The sequence below is a fragment of the Bufo bufo genome, chromosome 1, assembly GCF_905171765.1.
Source record: "Bufo bufo chromosome 1, aBufBuf1.1, whole genome shotgun sequence".
Taxonomy (NCBI): Eukaryota; Metazoa; Chordata; class Amphibia; order Anura; family Bufonidae; genus Bufo; species Bufo bufo.
In genome coordinates, this window is record NC_053389.1 from 533,462,799 (window position 1) to 533,479,792 (window position 16,994).

Here is a 16,994-nt window from a genome sequence, read left to right on the forward strand (position 1 = left end):
CCATTAAGAAACAGCACTATCTTTATACATAGAGCGCGCAGCCACCCGCTGCGACTTCCTGACCCCGGGTATAACGGAGTCAGACGTGGCTCTTGACACCCTCGTGACACTTTGATGGGGGGAAAAAGTGTGTCATATAGGGCGAAAAATCAAGTATATGCTGAAAAAAATTGATTAAAATGGGAAATCTGCAAAAAACAATTTAGAGGGTCATACATGACCAAATATATGAAACTTTTTGGCGTATATTTGGAGCAGATTTCGTCATAAAGGTGATTTGTGGCAACATCCGTGACTAATTTCCCATCCTCGTCGCGTATGCCAGTTCCAAAAGAGGGGGCAGGGCGTGGGCGGGGAAGAGGGAGGGACGGCAGGCCCATCTCATTTATCATTTTGTATGCCAGTAGAAAATGATCCAAATCTACACTAGCAAGGAAGCTTGCGTAGATTTAAGGCTGTTGTAAGTCAGTGGTGGATGCATACAAGTTATGTAGAGGACGGCGCCTCTACATAAAACTTAGGCGCATCAAGTGCTAGGGCAGGATTAAAACCAGCTAGCGCCGGTCTTAATAAAGGACACCATTCATTTTTAAATTTCACCTCCATTTTGCTTTCATTCCTGTGGAACACAAAGCTTTAACAGATTCTGAAACCAATTTTAAATTATTTAAGGAATGTGGTTTCTAAAACGGGGTAATTTATGGATGATTTCCAATACGTAAACCTCTCAAAGTCACAGTTTTGAAGTTGGTTTTGGAAATTTTCTTGAAAATTCTAAAGCCTCTTTCACACGAACGATACTGATTGGCTCCGGATGCGTTCAGTGAAACTAGCACCATTTTGCAAGCAAGTTCAGTCAGTTTTGTCTGCGATTGCGTTCAGTTTTTTTCCGCGCGGGTGCAATGTGTTTTGATGTGTTTTTCACGCGTGTGATAAAAAACTGAAGGTTTACAAGCAACATCTCTTAGCAACCATCAGTGAAAAACGCATTGAATCCGCAGTTTCCTCCGGATGCAATGCGTTTTTCACTGAAGCCGCATTCACTTCTATGGGGCCAGGGCTGCGTGAAAAAAAACGCAGAATATAGAACATGCTGCGATTCTTACGCAACGCAGAACTGATGCGTAAAAAAAAAAAAACGCTCATGTACACAGACACATTGAAATGAAAGGGTCAGGATTCAGTGCGGGTGCGATGCGCTCCTGTCACGCATCGCACCCGCACGGAAAACTCGCTCGTGTGAAAGGGGCCTAAGACTTCCTACATCCATTTATTATGAAAAAAAAAATCTAATAAAATGACATTTACAAAACGATGGCAACAAAGAAGACACTGTCACGGTCCCTCCTGTGACAAAGGTGAGAAGATCGGATAGACTTGCTGCATGTGAGGCTGACATGTCTCTCTGTTTTCCTCTATGTATGTTGTTTGGCAGGATCTCACCTCTCCTCAGGTGCCACTCGTTATCAGTGATGAGGCTCTATTTAGATCCGCCTCAGACTGGTGACTATGTGGTTGATAGTTTCTGCTTGGAGTTGCTAGTGCTAGTTTGTCTTGGATCTCCTGCTTCTCCATACATCTCTAAGCTAAGTACTTGTTGCCTTCGCTGTTTCTTATTATCTGGTGTGTGTTGTTTCTAGGCCTCAGGGAGACAGCTGGTTCCATTATTCTCAAAGGAACCAGCTGTCTCATCCCCTGCTACCTATCCTAGGGTTCGTCGGTTTTAGCAGGGCTTTAGGTATCCGGTGTATGAGTATTTCCACCATCAGGATCTGCTCATACTGGCAGGAGTTAGGGAAATGCCTAGGGATTACTAGGAGGTCACTATCCCTCTTCCTTAGCTTTTGAGGCCTAGATTGTTGTCTATTCGTTGTGGTGTGTATTTGGTGTTTTCCCTCCCCCTTAACCTATGACATTATCAACCGCCTAAACTGTTATCCTTTGTTTTATCAGTGCAGCTATGGATACTGTTTCTGCCCTGGTCGATCGTATGCAGGGGCTGTCTTTGGAGGTGGCTGACCTCCGCACGGCTGTTACACAGTTTCAGAGACCACAGGCGGTGGGTTCCGGAAGCGGGAACCAGGCCTGCCCTTAACTGAAGGTTGCTCTCCTGGATAGGTTTTCCTGGGGAAGTGACCACTTTGTTCTCTTCAGGGAATCGTGCAAATTATATTGTCCTAGCTCTTTTGGGAGAGTCAGAGAGTAGGGATTATTTTGTTGCTGAAAGGGGACACAAGTCTTGGGCTTTCTCTTTGCCAACTGGTTCACAATCTCTCCAGTCGGTAGATTAATTTTTCAGAGCTCTGGGTCTTATCTACGATGACCCAGATCGGGTTCCCCTGGCCGAATCTAAGTTGCATTGCTTGCGGCAGGGAGAGCGTTCAGCTGAGTCCTATTGCTCTGAATTTAGGAGGTGGGCAATGGTGCAGGACATTCGCCTAAAGGTGGGAGATTCTCATATTGAATCCATTTCATGTTTTGTGCTGGAGTGTATGCCTGCTCCTATGCTGTTAAGTTTACCATGGTTAACCAAACATAACCATATTATTGATTGGCAAGCGAGACAGATTCTCGATTGGAGTGATTTCTACCTTGACAACTGTCTTAACATGTCGTTTTCTGTTGTAACTACTAAAATGTTACCTACTTTCCTTTTCTGATGTATTCTCTAAGGGTGGAGACCAGGAGTTGCCTCCTCATCCGAAGTAGGATTGCCCCGTCAACCTTATTCCCGGAGCAAGATTGCCAAAGTATCGGTTGTATAATCTTTCTGAACCCGAAAGAGTAGCTATGCGAGAGCATATCACCGAGAGTTTGGCTAAAAGGTCAAATTAGACATCTCCTTTATTAAAAAAAATATATAATAATAATAATAATTAAAAAAATAAAAAATAAGATGGAACACTTAGGCCATGCTTGGACTTCCATGAGCTTAAAGGGCTTCTGTCACCCCACAAAAGTCTTTTTTTTTTGGATAGTTACATTCCTTATAGCGCGATATAGGAGAATATAATCTTATCACTTACTTTCATGCGGCCGTTTCTTTAGAAAACCTCACCGAAAGAGAAGAATCATCGGCGCAGGCGCACTGAGGGAGTTCTGAGGAGACGAGCCTCCTCATCTCAGAGCGCCTGCGCCGAATGAACAGAGGCGCACGATTTTTGGAAATACTGACAGGGCCGGCCGGAGGAGGAGATCACGGCTGGCCCTGTCAATCAACACGGCGAGGGGGCGGTTTTCTGCTGCGGCTACCAGCAAGTAGACGCCCTACTTGCTGGTAGAGACCGGATTTACATATTAAAAAACTTTGTTTTCTAAAGAAACGGCCGCATGAAAGTAAGTGATAAGATTATATTCTCCTATATCGCGCTATAAGGAATGTAACTATCCCAAAAAAAAAAAAGAGTTTTGTGGGGTGACAGAAGCCCTTTAAGGCCTCATGCACACGACCGTTTTTTTTAACCCCTTAAGGACTCAGCCCTATTTCACCTTAAGGACTTGGCCATTTTTTGCAAATCTGACCAGTGTCACTTTAAGTGGTGATAACTTTAAAACGCTTTGACTTATCCAGGCCATTCTGAGATTGTTTTTTCGTCACATATTGTACTTCATGACACTGGTAAAATGAAGTCAAAAAAATTATTTATTTTTCATTAAAAAAAATACCTAATTTACCAAAATTTTTGAAAAATGTGCAAATTTCAAAGTTTCAGTTTCTCTACTTCTGTAATACATAGTAATACCCCCAAAAATTGTGATGACTTTACATTTCCCATATGTCTACTTCATGTTTGAATTATTTTGGGAATGATATTTTATTTTTTGGGGATGTTACAAGGCTTAGAAGTTTAGAAGCAAATCTTGAAATTTTTCAGAAACTTACAAAAACCCAAATTTTTAGGGACCACTACAGCTCTGTAGTCACTTTGCAAGGCTTACATAATAGAAACCACCCAAAAATGACCCCATTCTATAAACTACACCCCTCAAGGTATTCAAAACTGATTTTACAAACTTCGTTAACCCTTTAGGTGTTGCACAAGAGTTATTGGCAAATGGGGATGAAATTTGAGAATTTCATTTTTTTGCCTAATTTTCCATTTTAACCCATTTTTTTCCACTAACAAAGCAAGGGTTAACAGCCAAACAAGACTGTATCTTTATTGCCCTGACTCTGCCGTTTACAGAAACACCCCATATGTGGCCGTAAACTACTGTACGGCCACACAGCGGGGCGTAGAGTGAAAGGTGCGCCGTTTGGTTTTTAGAAGGCAGATTTTGCGCTGGACTGGATTATTTACACCATGTCCCATTTGAAGCCCCCCTGATGCACCCCTAGAGTAGAAACTCCATAAAAGTGACCCCATCTAAGAAACTACACCCCTCAAGGTATTCAAAACTGATTTTACAAACTTTGTTAACCCTTTAGGTGTTGCACAAGATTTAATGGAAAATAGAGATACAATTTCAAAATTTCACTTTTTTGGCAGATTTTCCATTTTAATATTTTTTTTTCCCAGTTGCAAAGCAAGGGTTAACAGCCAAACAAAACTCATTATTTATGGCCCTGATTCTGTAGTTTACAGAAACACCCCATATGTGGTCGTAAACTGCTGTACGGGCACACGGCAGGGCGCAGAAGGAAAGGAATGCCATATGGTTTTTGGAAGGCAGATTTTGCTGGAATAGTTTTTTTGACACCATTTCCCATTTGAAGCCCCCCTGATGCACCCCTAGAGTAGAAACTCCAAAAAAGTGACCCCATTTTAGAAACTACGGGATAGGGTGGCAGTTTTGTTGGTACTAGTTTAGGGTACATATGATTTTTGGTTGCTCTATATTACACTTTTTGTGCGGCACCTTTTTTTTTTTTTTGTTATTTACAACATTCTTCTGACAGGTTAGATCATGTGGTAATTTTATAGAGCAGGTTGTCACGGACGCGGCGATACCTAATATGTATACAATTTTTTTCATTTATGTAAGTTTTACACAATGATTTCTTTTTTAAAACAAAAAAAGTTTTAGTGTCTCCATAGTCTAAGAGCCATAGTTTTTTCAGTTTTTGGCCGATTATCTTAAGTTGGGTCTCATTTTTTGCAGGATGAGATGACGGTTTGATTGGCACTATTTTGGGGTGCATATGACTTTTTGATCGCTTGCTATTACACTTTTTGTGATGTAAGATGACAAAAAAATTGCTTTTTTTACACCGTTTTTATTTTTTTACGGTGGTCACCTGAGGGGTTAGCTCATGTGATATTTTTATAGAGCTGGTCGATACGGACACGGCGATACCTAATATGTATACTTTTTTTTAATTTATGTAAGTTTTACACAATGATTTCATTTTTGAAACAAAAAAAATCATGTTTTATAGTGTTTCCATAGTCTAAGAGCCATAGTTTTTTCAGTTTTTGGGCGATTATCTTGGGTAGAGTATGATTTTTGCGGGATGAGATGACGGTTTGAATGTTACAATTTTGGCGTACATGCGACTTTTTTGATCACTTTTATTACCTTCTTTGGTTAGTAAGGTGGGCAAAATTTCTATTTCATCATAGTTTTTTATTTTTTATTTTTATGGCGTTCACCGTGCGGGGAAAGTAACATGACCGTTTTATAGATCAGGTCGTTACAGACGCGTCGATACCAAACATGTGTAGGGAATTTTATTTTATTCATTTTTAATCAGTGATAAATATCTTTTTTGATTTTTTTTTTTTTTACTTTTTTTTTGACCCAGACCCACTTGGTTCTTGAAGATCCAGTGGGTCTGATGTCTGTATAATACAGTACAGTACACTATATAGTGTTTTGTACTGTATTTTACTTACACTTTGTCTGAACAGATCTATGCCTTTAGTACAGATCTGTTCAGCACCATGGACAGCAGGATGCCTGAGAAGGCGTCCTGTTGCCATGGGAACCTTCCCAGTCTGCTCAGTTGTGGCCACAACTGCGCAGAAGGGGAAGGGTAAGGACTGGGGCTCCCTCCCTCTGTGACCCAATCCTGTCGGGGGGCTGCAAAGGCACAGCAGCCCCCCGATGGGAGAGGGAGGGAGCTCCCGACTGTTAACCTGTGCTTTTCCATACCGCGGTCCGTACGGACCGCGGTATGGAAAGGGTTAAACGGCTGACATCGCATCACAGATGTCAGCCGTTTATACCAGGGTGTCAGCAATGTGCTGACACTCTGGTATACCACTGTACACCAACGAATATTCAAGGGGAGGCGGGCGGGGGTTCGCGATCCCGCCTCCTGCACCGCCTTCAACACCCCCCCTGCACCTCCCGCCGCCATAATATCATTCAGGGGTGCAGGGGAGGTGACACATATATATTTTAGGTATATAAAAAGTTTCTGATCTGACCGCGGGGATCAGAAACTGCAGAAAGCGCAGCAAACCGCAGGTCTGAATTGACCTGCGGTTTGTTGCAATCGCCGACATGGGGGGGGGTCACGGGACCCCCCCGCGCATTTAGCCGAGGTGCCTGCTCAATGATTTGAGCAGGCACCTTGTTCCGATCACCGCCGACCGGAATAACACATGACGCACCGGAACATCATGGGTCTTTAAGGACTCGGGAAACATGCCGTACCGGTACGTCATGCGTCCCTAAGGGGTTAAGGTCCGCAAAAACGGGGTCCGTAGGTCCGTGACCGTTTTTTCTTCCGTGGGTCTTCCTTGATTTTTGGAGGATCCACGGACATGATGTCTGTGACCGGCCGGGCGCTCCTCCTACTGGTAAGTGAAAGGTCTGTGCGGCGCATTGCTTATAGCACAGACCTGTCACTTACCAGTAGGAGGAGCGCCCGGCCGGACACAGACATCGCAGCCTCGCAGGTAAGTATAATGCTTCTAAAAATTACTAAGTAACCATGGCAACCAGGACTGCAGTAGCGTCCTGGTTGCCATGGTTACCGATCGGAGCCCCAGCGATTAAACTGGGACTCCGATCGGAACTCTCTGCTGCCAATGATAGGGTGGGATTTTAATTAGGAGGGGGAGGGAGGGGGGTCCACTGGCCACCAATGAATCTACAGTACTACAGGGGAGGGAGGGGGGGGGCCCACTGGCCACCAATGAATTTAAAACTGGGGAGGGAGGGGGGGTGCCCCCTGCTGCCTGGCAGCACATAATCTCTTACAGGGGGCTATGATACGCACAATTAACCCCTCAGGTGCAGCACCTGAGGGGTTAATTGTGCGGATCACAGCCCCCTGTAAGAGATCGGGTGCTGCCAGGCAGCAGGGGGCAGTCATGTACACAGTTCAAAGTATATTCTAACTAGAAGCGTCCCCATCACTATGGGAACGCCTCTGTGTTAGAATATACTGTCGAATCTGAGTTTTCACAAAGTGCGGATCCGTCTGTGTGAAAGTAGCCTACGGCCACGGACGCCAATCTTGTGTGCATCCGTGTTTTTTCACGGACCCATTGACGTGAATAAAAAGAAAAAGGGGGTCAGTCAGCACATCCCAAAGCACAGGGGCACGTTGCTATGGCTGAGAACAAGACTGTTAAACAAAACAAGCAATGCAACAGCTCACTGCAAATCAAATAAGGTACAAAATTGCATCATGATAGCAAATGCTGAACTAATAAGTTAGAGATACTTGGCAAATCGTTTTGTACAAAATTATTTGAGCCCGTCTGCCGAACGTCAAGGCAATCTCTAGTTAGACGGGTTCCTAACACTAAATATACCTGTTATGTGCCATAGCGGCTATCATAAAATTCAGAAAGTGTAGGTTCCACTTTGACTTGAATGGGTCCGTGAACCGTTGTCCGTCAAAAAAATAGGACAGGTCCTATTTTTTGGATGGACAGGAAACACTGATCACAGATGCGGCTGCAAAACGGTGCATTTTCCGATTTTTCCACGGACCCAATGAAAGTCAATGGGTCCGCGAAAAAAAAACGGAAAATGGAACAACAGCCGCCCATGTCCTCCGGAATGCGATCCTCCGTGTGACGCAGCGGACGAATTCTCGCGCATGCGCCATGCGCGGCTGTATTCGGCGCATGCGCAGTGAATGTCTGACCGCTTCCCTGCTCAGACATCTCCACTGCGCCTGTTCCTTGGAGCACTATGACGTCATCGGCGCAGGCGCAGTGGAGATGTCTGAGCAGGGAAGCGGTCAGACATTCACTGCGCATGCGCCGAATACAGCCGCGCACGGCGCATGCGCGAGAATTCGTCCGCTGCGTCACACGGAGGATCTCATTCAGCAGGAGATGGGCGGGCTGGAGGGACACGCTGGGCGGTGGCTGTTTATGAAGGTAGACGGAGCCTCTAGGTGCTAATGACGCCCACATAGCACCTAGAGGCTCATTAGCATATTTATAAAAGTTATTTTTTTAGCAAAACGGCTGCCCCAAAAGCTGTTATATTAGGATGGTTGGCCAGAGCAGACATTAGCGGATCGCTAGTGTCTGAGAGCTAATTATGTCATACGAAGTGATAGAAACCCTTTAATGTCGCCGCCCCGCCTGGGTCTGGAAATCTGTTCTATAACCTGGAACTTCAATTGGGCGATTGTGTGGTTATACTTTTCAAAATGGGAGGGAACTGGTAGAAGTAAGTTTTTTGTCCTAATGGTGGATTTGTGTTTTCCAATGCGGTCTTTAACACTCTGCATAGTTTCCCCAATATATAACAACCCACATGGACATTTTATTAGGTATATGACGTTGGCTGATTCGCATGTGAAAAAGCCATCCACTGCGTATATGCGTCCAGTATGTGGGTGGTAAATATTGGGCCCTTTGATGACATTAGAGCACTGGAAACAATGGAGACACGGAAAGGTGCCCTTCCGCTGTGTAGCCAGTACCCCCTGTCGGAGGGTGCCACGGGTACTCCCAATATCCGCGCGCACTAGCTTATCTCTATAACTTGGGTTTTTCTTATTACAGATAAGGGGCGGGTTTTCCCTAATTTGGGGGTATGCTTTGCCTAACACACCAATGTTTCTTCACAATATTATCTAGTTTTAGATTAAATGGGTGGTATTTATGAATCAATGCCACTCGTAAGAACATGAGAAAAGCTTACGTGTGGCATTGATTCATAAATACCACCCATTTAATCTAAATTAGCATACCCCCAAATTAGGGAATTCCAAAACCCGCCCCTTATCTGTAATAAGAAAAACCCAAGTTATAGAGATAAGCTAGTGCGCGCGGATATTGGGAGTACCCGTGGCACCCTCCGACAGGGGGTACTGGCTACACAGCGGAAGGGCACCTTTCCGTGTCTCCATTGTTTCCAGTGCTCTAATGTCATCAAAGGGCCCAATATTTACCACCCACATACTGGACGCATATACGCAGTGGATGGCTTTTTCACATGCGAATCAGCCAACGTCATATACCTAATAAAATGTCCATGTGGGTTGTTATATATTGGGGAAACTATGCAGAGTGTTAAAGACCGCATTGGAAAACACAAATCCACCATTAGGACAAAAAACTTACTTCTACCAGTTCCCTCCCATTTTGAAAAGTATAACCACACAATCGCCCAATTGAAGTTCCAGGTTATAGAACAGATTTCCAGACCCAGGCGGGGCGGCGACATTAAAAAACTACTTTTGCGCCGGTGGATTCATACCCTTGATACCCTTCATCCAAGAGGTCTTAATCGAGACTACGAGATTATGCATATCTGATCTGTGTTTTAGTAGTGCTATCTTCTGTTCACCACTATATATATCAACTTTTGTAATTTTTGTATTATTTTTTCTAGACATCGACCATATAAATGAAGGAGTACCTCAGCTGTATTGGTATTTAATAACAATATCTAATAATATGTATTATTATTGACATGTGTTCTGATACCTGTTGCGCTTTTTTGATTCTTTGATTGACAACTTTGACTATGTTACCATGTGACTATGCATGTACCGCCCTTGCTTTGGGCGTTGACGTCACTGGGAGGTTCTTTCTTTAATCATTGATATGTGTGTGTATATATATATATATATGCTACTGACTATGTACATCTACCTGTTGAAAAAGGCAACTGAGCCGAAACGCGTCCTTTTCTATGGGACATATTGTTATATGCAATAAAACTTCATGAGCATCGAAGTCACGTCTGCTGGGATATTCTTTCAATTACACGTGGGAATCATCCTATCCCGTGCGGCGTGCATCTCAGCGTGTGCCGGGCAATTTCTTTCCTTATCTACTACCGGATCGTGCACCGCTATCAACAGATGTCTTCTGACGCTTCAACATTGAGCTTTGCAGATGTCGATGCGGAAAGGATACTCTCACAAGTGACATCTACTTCTGAATTTCTTAACATTCCCACAAGTGAATTCCAAAAGCGGCATTGGGAACGTGAACGCCGGAGACTCATCTCATATGAGTTACACGCGACTACTCTGGCAGAATACTTTAAGGTCAAAAGGATTCCTAGAGGTCTAAGGGTTCATCTACGCCCTACCTTTTTTTCCAATGATCCTGAATATACCAGCGATTTTGAGAAAATCATTAACAAATGTTCCTATGACCTGATTCTGCTGACAATCAGAGGTCTACATACAGCTATTACTGAATTACAAACACAGAATACAGCCACCGAACAACAACTGAGAGACTCCTTAACTTCAGAGGAGTTCGGGAAATTGAAGGAATCCGTGGATAACTACATCTCTACATACCGGAAGGAAACGGAGACGAAGAAGAGATCCAAGTTCTTGCGGGACAACGAGGATTACCACCTCAATCGTGTCTACAAGTGGCAAGAGCCTGCATGGCACCAGAAACCAGGTTACAGACGCCCGACAAGACCCGGATCTTTTACCTCCAGTTCCGGAAGCGAAGATACCCGTTCCGCTCCTTTTTTTCGGAAAGGCAGCCAGCGTCCACGAGGAGGAGGAGGCGAGCGGGACGCAAACACCGCAGCCGCCGCATCGAAGTCGGGACCGAGTCAAGCTGTTCAAACCCGCTCGCAGGTAAGAACCAGTCGCTCCTGATTAATCTTTCTTCACAAATATTGAGTCCCGTACAGATGTCGGCCCTCCAGAAAGGACTGTCATTCAGTCCTTCTACTTATTTTGATACTTTCCAATTTGACGTTGATTTGAATCAGTTTTTCCGCAAATTGCGATTAAAAGCCCACTTTTCGGATAAAGGTGACAGAATTGTTGGTCCAGGTGATGGCGAAAGACCTAGTTTATGCTTAAGTGATTTAGGCTTGAAGAACCCGAGTAAATTTATGCCCCCCAAATTCTACCATCCCGTTGAGACTTATATTGAACTGGTCTGTAGGGACATTAAGATACACATAGATGGTATTAAGAGGGGTGAAATGCGGTTTACATCGAACGTAACACCAGAAGAAAGAATGGCCATTAAATCATTAATGGAAGACAAGAGAATTGTTCTGAAGCCAGCAGATAAAGGGGGCGCTATTGTCCTTATGGATAGGACAAAATATGTGGCGGAGGTGAATAGTCAACTTTCAGATCATGATACATATAAATTGCTAAACGCGGATCCAGTCTTCTGTATAAAAAGAAAAATATTGAAAGTTGTGGATCACTTTGCTACAATAGGTGTCCTTGATAGCAATATGTATACTTTCTTGGTCAATCAAACACCGATAACACCTGTTTTTTACGTGCTCCCTAAGGTACATAAAACCTTAATTGATCCCCCAGGTCGCCCTATAGTGGCCTCAGTGGGATCCATCTTGTCTCCCTTGGCAATAGTGCTTGAGAAGGTTCTTACACCTCTGATAAGAGATATTCCTTCCTTCCTGGCAGATACACAGGACTTCTTGAACACTATTGCACAATTGGGTCCAGTTCCACTGGACAGTCTACTGGTGACGATTGACGTGGTCAGCCTGTATACCTCCATAGAACACAATGGAGGTGTGCAGGCTGTCAAGTCATTCCTAGAAAGGAGTAATTACTCCCGAATAGAGCGGGAATTTTTTGTAGAGCTGCTTCACCTCGTCTTATATGAGAACTACTTCATGTTTGAGGACTCTTATTACCTGCAAAAACGGGGGACCGCGATGGGGTCTAATGTGGCCCCGCCCTATGCAAATGCATATATGTCGCAATTTGAGGATGATTTTGTATACAGCAGTCAATGGCAACATAACCACATTTTATTGTGGAAAAGATTTATTGACAACATCTTTTGCATATGGGCGGTGTCACAGGAGACCCTAATGGCATTTGTCTCACATCTGAACCAGGCATGCACTGGATTACAATTCACAGTCACAAGTGATAGCCGGACGGTTAGCTTCTTGGATACAAGGGTTATCAAGGATTTGAATGGTAACCTTTCAATTGATTTATTTCGGAAGGAGACAGATAGGAATAGTATCCTCCACTTTACCAGTGCCCACCCACCGTCTCTAAAAAAAAGCCATTCCAAAGTCCCAGTATCAGAGGGTTAGACGGATTGTCTCTAATCCCTCAGTAAGGGAACTTAGAATAGGCGAGATGACCACAAGATTTAAAGAAAGAGGGTACCCACCATCTATTCTAACAAAAACCTTAAATGAATTAGAAACCCCTCATAGCTCTGAAAAAGAACATGAGAAAAGCTTACGAGTGGCATTGATTCATAAATACCACCCATTTAATCTAAAACTAGATAATATTGTGAAGAAACATTGGTGTGTTAGGCAAAGCATACCCCCAAATTAGGGAATTCCAAAACCCGCCCCTTATCTGTAATAAGAAAAACCCAAGTTATAGAGATAAGCTAGTGCGCGTGGATATTGGGAGTACCCGTGGCACCCTCCGACAGGGGGTACTGGCTACACAGCGGAAGGGCACCTTTCCGTGTCTCCATTGTTTCCAGTGCTCTAATGTCATCAAAGGGCCCAATATTTACCACCCACATACTGGACGCATATACGCAGTGGATGGCTTTTTCACATGCGAATCAGCCAATGTCATATACCTAATAAAATGTCCATGTGGGTTGTTATATATTGGGGAAACTATGCAGAGTGTTAAAGACCGCATTGGAAAACACAAATCCACCATTAGGACAAAAAACTTACTTCTACCAGTTCCCTCCCATTTTAAAAAGTATAACCACACAATCGCCCAATTGAAGTTCCAGGTTATAGAACAGATTTCCAGACCCAGGCAGGGCGGCGACATTAAAAAACTACTTTTGCGCCGGGAGGCCTACTGGATTCATACCCTTGATACCTTTCATCCAAGAGGTCTTCATCGAGACTACGAGATTATGCATAGCTGATCTGTGTTTTAGTAGTGCTATCTTCTGTTCACCACTATATATATCAACTTTTGTAATTTTTGTATTATTATTTTTTCTAGACATCGACCATATAAATGAAGGAGTACCTCAGCTGTATTGGTATTTAATAACAATATCTAATAATATGTATTATTATTGACATGTGTTCTGATACCTGTTGCGCTTTTTTGATTCTTTTATTGACAACTTTGACTATGTTACCATGTGACTATGCATGTACCGCCCTTGCTTTGGGCGTTGACGTCACTGGGAGGTTCTTTCTTTAATCATTGATATGTGTATATATATGAGCTACTGACTATGTACATCTACCTGTTGAAAAAGGCAACTGAGCCGAAACGCGTCCTTTTCTATGGGACATATTGTTATATGCAATAAAACTTCATGAGCATCGAAGTCAAGTCTGCTGGGATATTCTTTCAATGCCTTTTGGTTTGTCCAATGCTCCTGCGGTTTTTCAACACTTCATCAATGACATCTTTCATCATCTGGTGGGCAGGTTTGTGGTGGTTTATCTGGATGATATTTTAATTTATTCCCCTGATATGGAGACGCATAAGGATCCCGTGAGACAGGTCTTACAGATCCTAAGCGAGAATAAATTGTATGCCAAAATGGAGAAAGTGTGTATTTGCGGTCCCTAATTCCTGGGGTACCTACTCTGATCTTCGGGTTTTCGTATGGATCCGGAAAAACTCTGTGCTGTGTGGGACTGGGATCTACCCGAAGATCTGAAGGCACTTTTGGGGTTCACCAACTACTACCGTAAATTTATCTTGAATTACTCAACTGTTAAACCATTAACTGATATGACTAAGAAAGGCGCGGATTTCTCAGTCTGGTCTGAAGAAGCATTGCATGCTTTTTCAGCAATAAAGGAATGTTTTGCTTCTGCTCCTATTCTGGTGCAACCGGATGTGTCACAACCATTTATTGTGGAAGTTGCCGCATCCGAGGTAGGGGTTGGAGCAGTCTTGTCGCAGGGTTCTTCTCCTAGCAAATGCCCTTGTGATTATTTTTTTTCTCAAAAAACTCTTCTGCCAAAATAAATTATGATGTAGGTAATAGAGAGTAGCTGGCCATTAAATTGGCTTTTGAAGAGTGGCGTCATTGGTTGGAAGGAGCGATTTCATCCCGTTACAGAAATTACTGATCACAAAAATCTGGCTTACCTGCATTCAGCTAAACTTCTGAACCTAAGGCAGGCCAGATTGTCATTTGTTTTTTTTTTCTGATAATTTTTAGTAATTTTTTCTGCAAAAACAAACAACACAGACTCCCCTCCTTCCCCCTCCCCCCAGAACTGCAGTCCGAAGAAAGTCCATAGTGAAATCGTATGATCAGTGTTGTCAATAAAGTTTGATGATACAGTTTTTCTCTGAACTCTGTGTGGTTCCTCTTCTCATACAGGGCTCCAGATGGCGACCAAAATGGTCGCAAATGCGACCTAGAATTGCTAAATGGCGACACGACTTTTTAGTCTTGTCGCCATTTGCCCCTAGACCTCTGCCGCTTTCACATTACTGACATGGCACACGCTGCTGTCAGCGCGTGCCAGCTTCTTATCAACAGCAAAGGGGAGAAGGAGGCAGTCCTTCCCCCCCTGTACCGCTGCTGCCACCAATGGGCTGATAGCAGGGAGCAGGAGGGGAGGGGCTATGGCCACTGCGCCACCAATGAATATCGTTTATGTCTGCGCACTGCGATCCGCCGCAATTAACCCCAGGTGCGGCATCTGAGGGGTTAATAGCGGACGATTGCAGCGCGCAGTCATACCGGCTGGGTGCCAGGTATGGGATATGTCCGGCAGCCGCATGGCAGCCTGCGTTTGTATTAAGCATAAACTATATTTATTGGTGGCGCAGTGCGCCCGCAACCCCCCCCAAAGTATTATAATCATTGGTGGTGCAGTGCGCCCCCAACCCCCCCAAGTATTATAATTGGTGGCAGTGGCAGTTCCGATCGGAACCATGGCAGCCAGGACGCTATTGAAGTCCTGGCTGCCATAGTCAGCTCCATGCTGCTGTGTGCACAGAGCACAGAGCAGCAGGGAGAGTGTGACGTCCTATTCACCCTGATAGAGCTCTATCAGGGTGAATAGGACAAGGGATGAAAGATTCCAGGTTCTAGCCCATAAGGGGGTAAATAGGTATTAAATAAAAACAAACACAAAAATATTAAGTTTAAAATCACCCCCTTGCCCAGATTTACAGATAAAATATATAAACAATAAACGCCACGCCCGAAAAAGTGTGAACTATTAAAATATTAAAAAATCTCTCCTATGCGGTGAACCCCATAACAGAAAAAAAAAATTGCAATTTTTTTTGTCACCTTGTCCAAACAAAAATGAGGTTAGGACTGTTCTATTATGGTCCAGATGTTCCATAAAATCAGAAATGCACGCTGCTTTTTTGGCGTTTATTTTTTTCACGTGGTATCGAGTATCGCATTTTTTATTGAATCAAAATAGAGTCAAAATTTTGGTATCGTGACAACCCTAGGCAGGGCTCCAGATGGCAACCAAAATGGTCGCCAATGCGACTTAGAATTTATAAATGGCGACAAGACTTTAGTCTTGTCGCCATTTGCAACCAGACCCGCCGCCGCAGCTCTACAGTTGAATACAGCGGCGGGGCACAGGAGCTGATAGTTCTCTGCCCCGCCGCCGATGTTCTTCTCAGCAGCGCAGTGGAGAAGGAGTCTCTCCCTCCCCCCGTGCTGCTGCTGCCGCCAATAAGAAGAGAGACGGGAGGAGGAGGGTATGGGCTGTGGCCACTGCGCCACTAATGAAGATAACTGACCTGTTAATACAAATACAGGAGGCGGGTGCCGGAATCAAATAGCCGGCACCCGACCAATTATAACAGGGAGCTGCGATCCGCTGCAGTTAACCCTTCAGGTACCGCACCTGAAGGGTTAACTGCCGCTGATCGCAGCTCCCCGTCATAGAGGCCGGGTGCCGGCTATTTGATTCCGGCACCCGCCTCCTGTATTTGTATTAACAGGTCAGTTATCTTCATTAGTGGCGCAGTGCGTCCCCCCCCCCCCAACACCTTAGCATAATAAACATTGGTGGCGCAGTGCCAATGAGGGTTAAAAAAATAAATTTAAAATAATGAACTCACCTCCTCCAATTGATCGCGTAGCTGCCGGTCTCCTGTTCTTTCTTCAGGACCTGTCAAAGGACCTGTGGTGACGTCACTGAGCTCATCATATGGTCCATTACCATGGTGATGGATCATGTGATGTACCATGTAATGAGCACAGTGATGTCACCACAGATCCTTTGACGGGTCCTGAAGAAAGAACAGGAGACCGGCAGCTACGAGATCAGTGGAGGAGGAGAGTTAATTTTTTTAAATTTTTTTAACCCTCAATTGACCTTCTACTAAGCATTCTGTATCAAAGAATGCTATTGTTTTCCCCTTATAACCATGTTATAAGGGAAAATAACACAGTGAATAGACTTTCATCCTAGCAACCATGCATGAAAATCGCACCGCATCCGCACTTGCTTGCGAATGCTTGCGATTTTCACGCAGCCCCATTCACTTCTATGGGGCCTGCATTGCGTGAAAAACGACACAACATAGAGCATGCTGCGATTTTCACGCAACGCACAAGTGATGCGTGAAAATCACCGCTCATGTGCACAGCCCCATAGAAGTGAATGGGTCCGGATTCAGTGCGGGTGCAATGCCTTCACCTCACGCA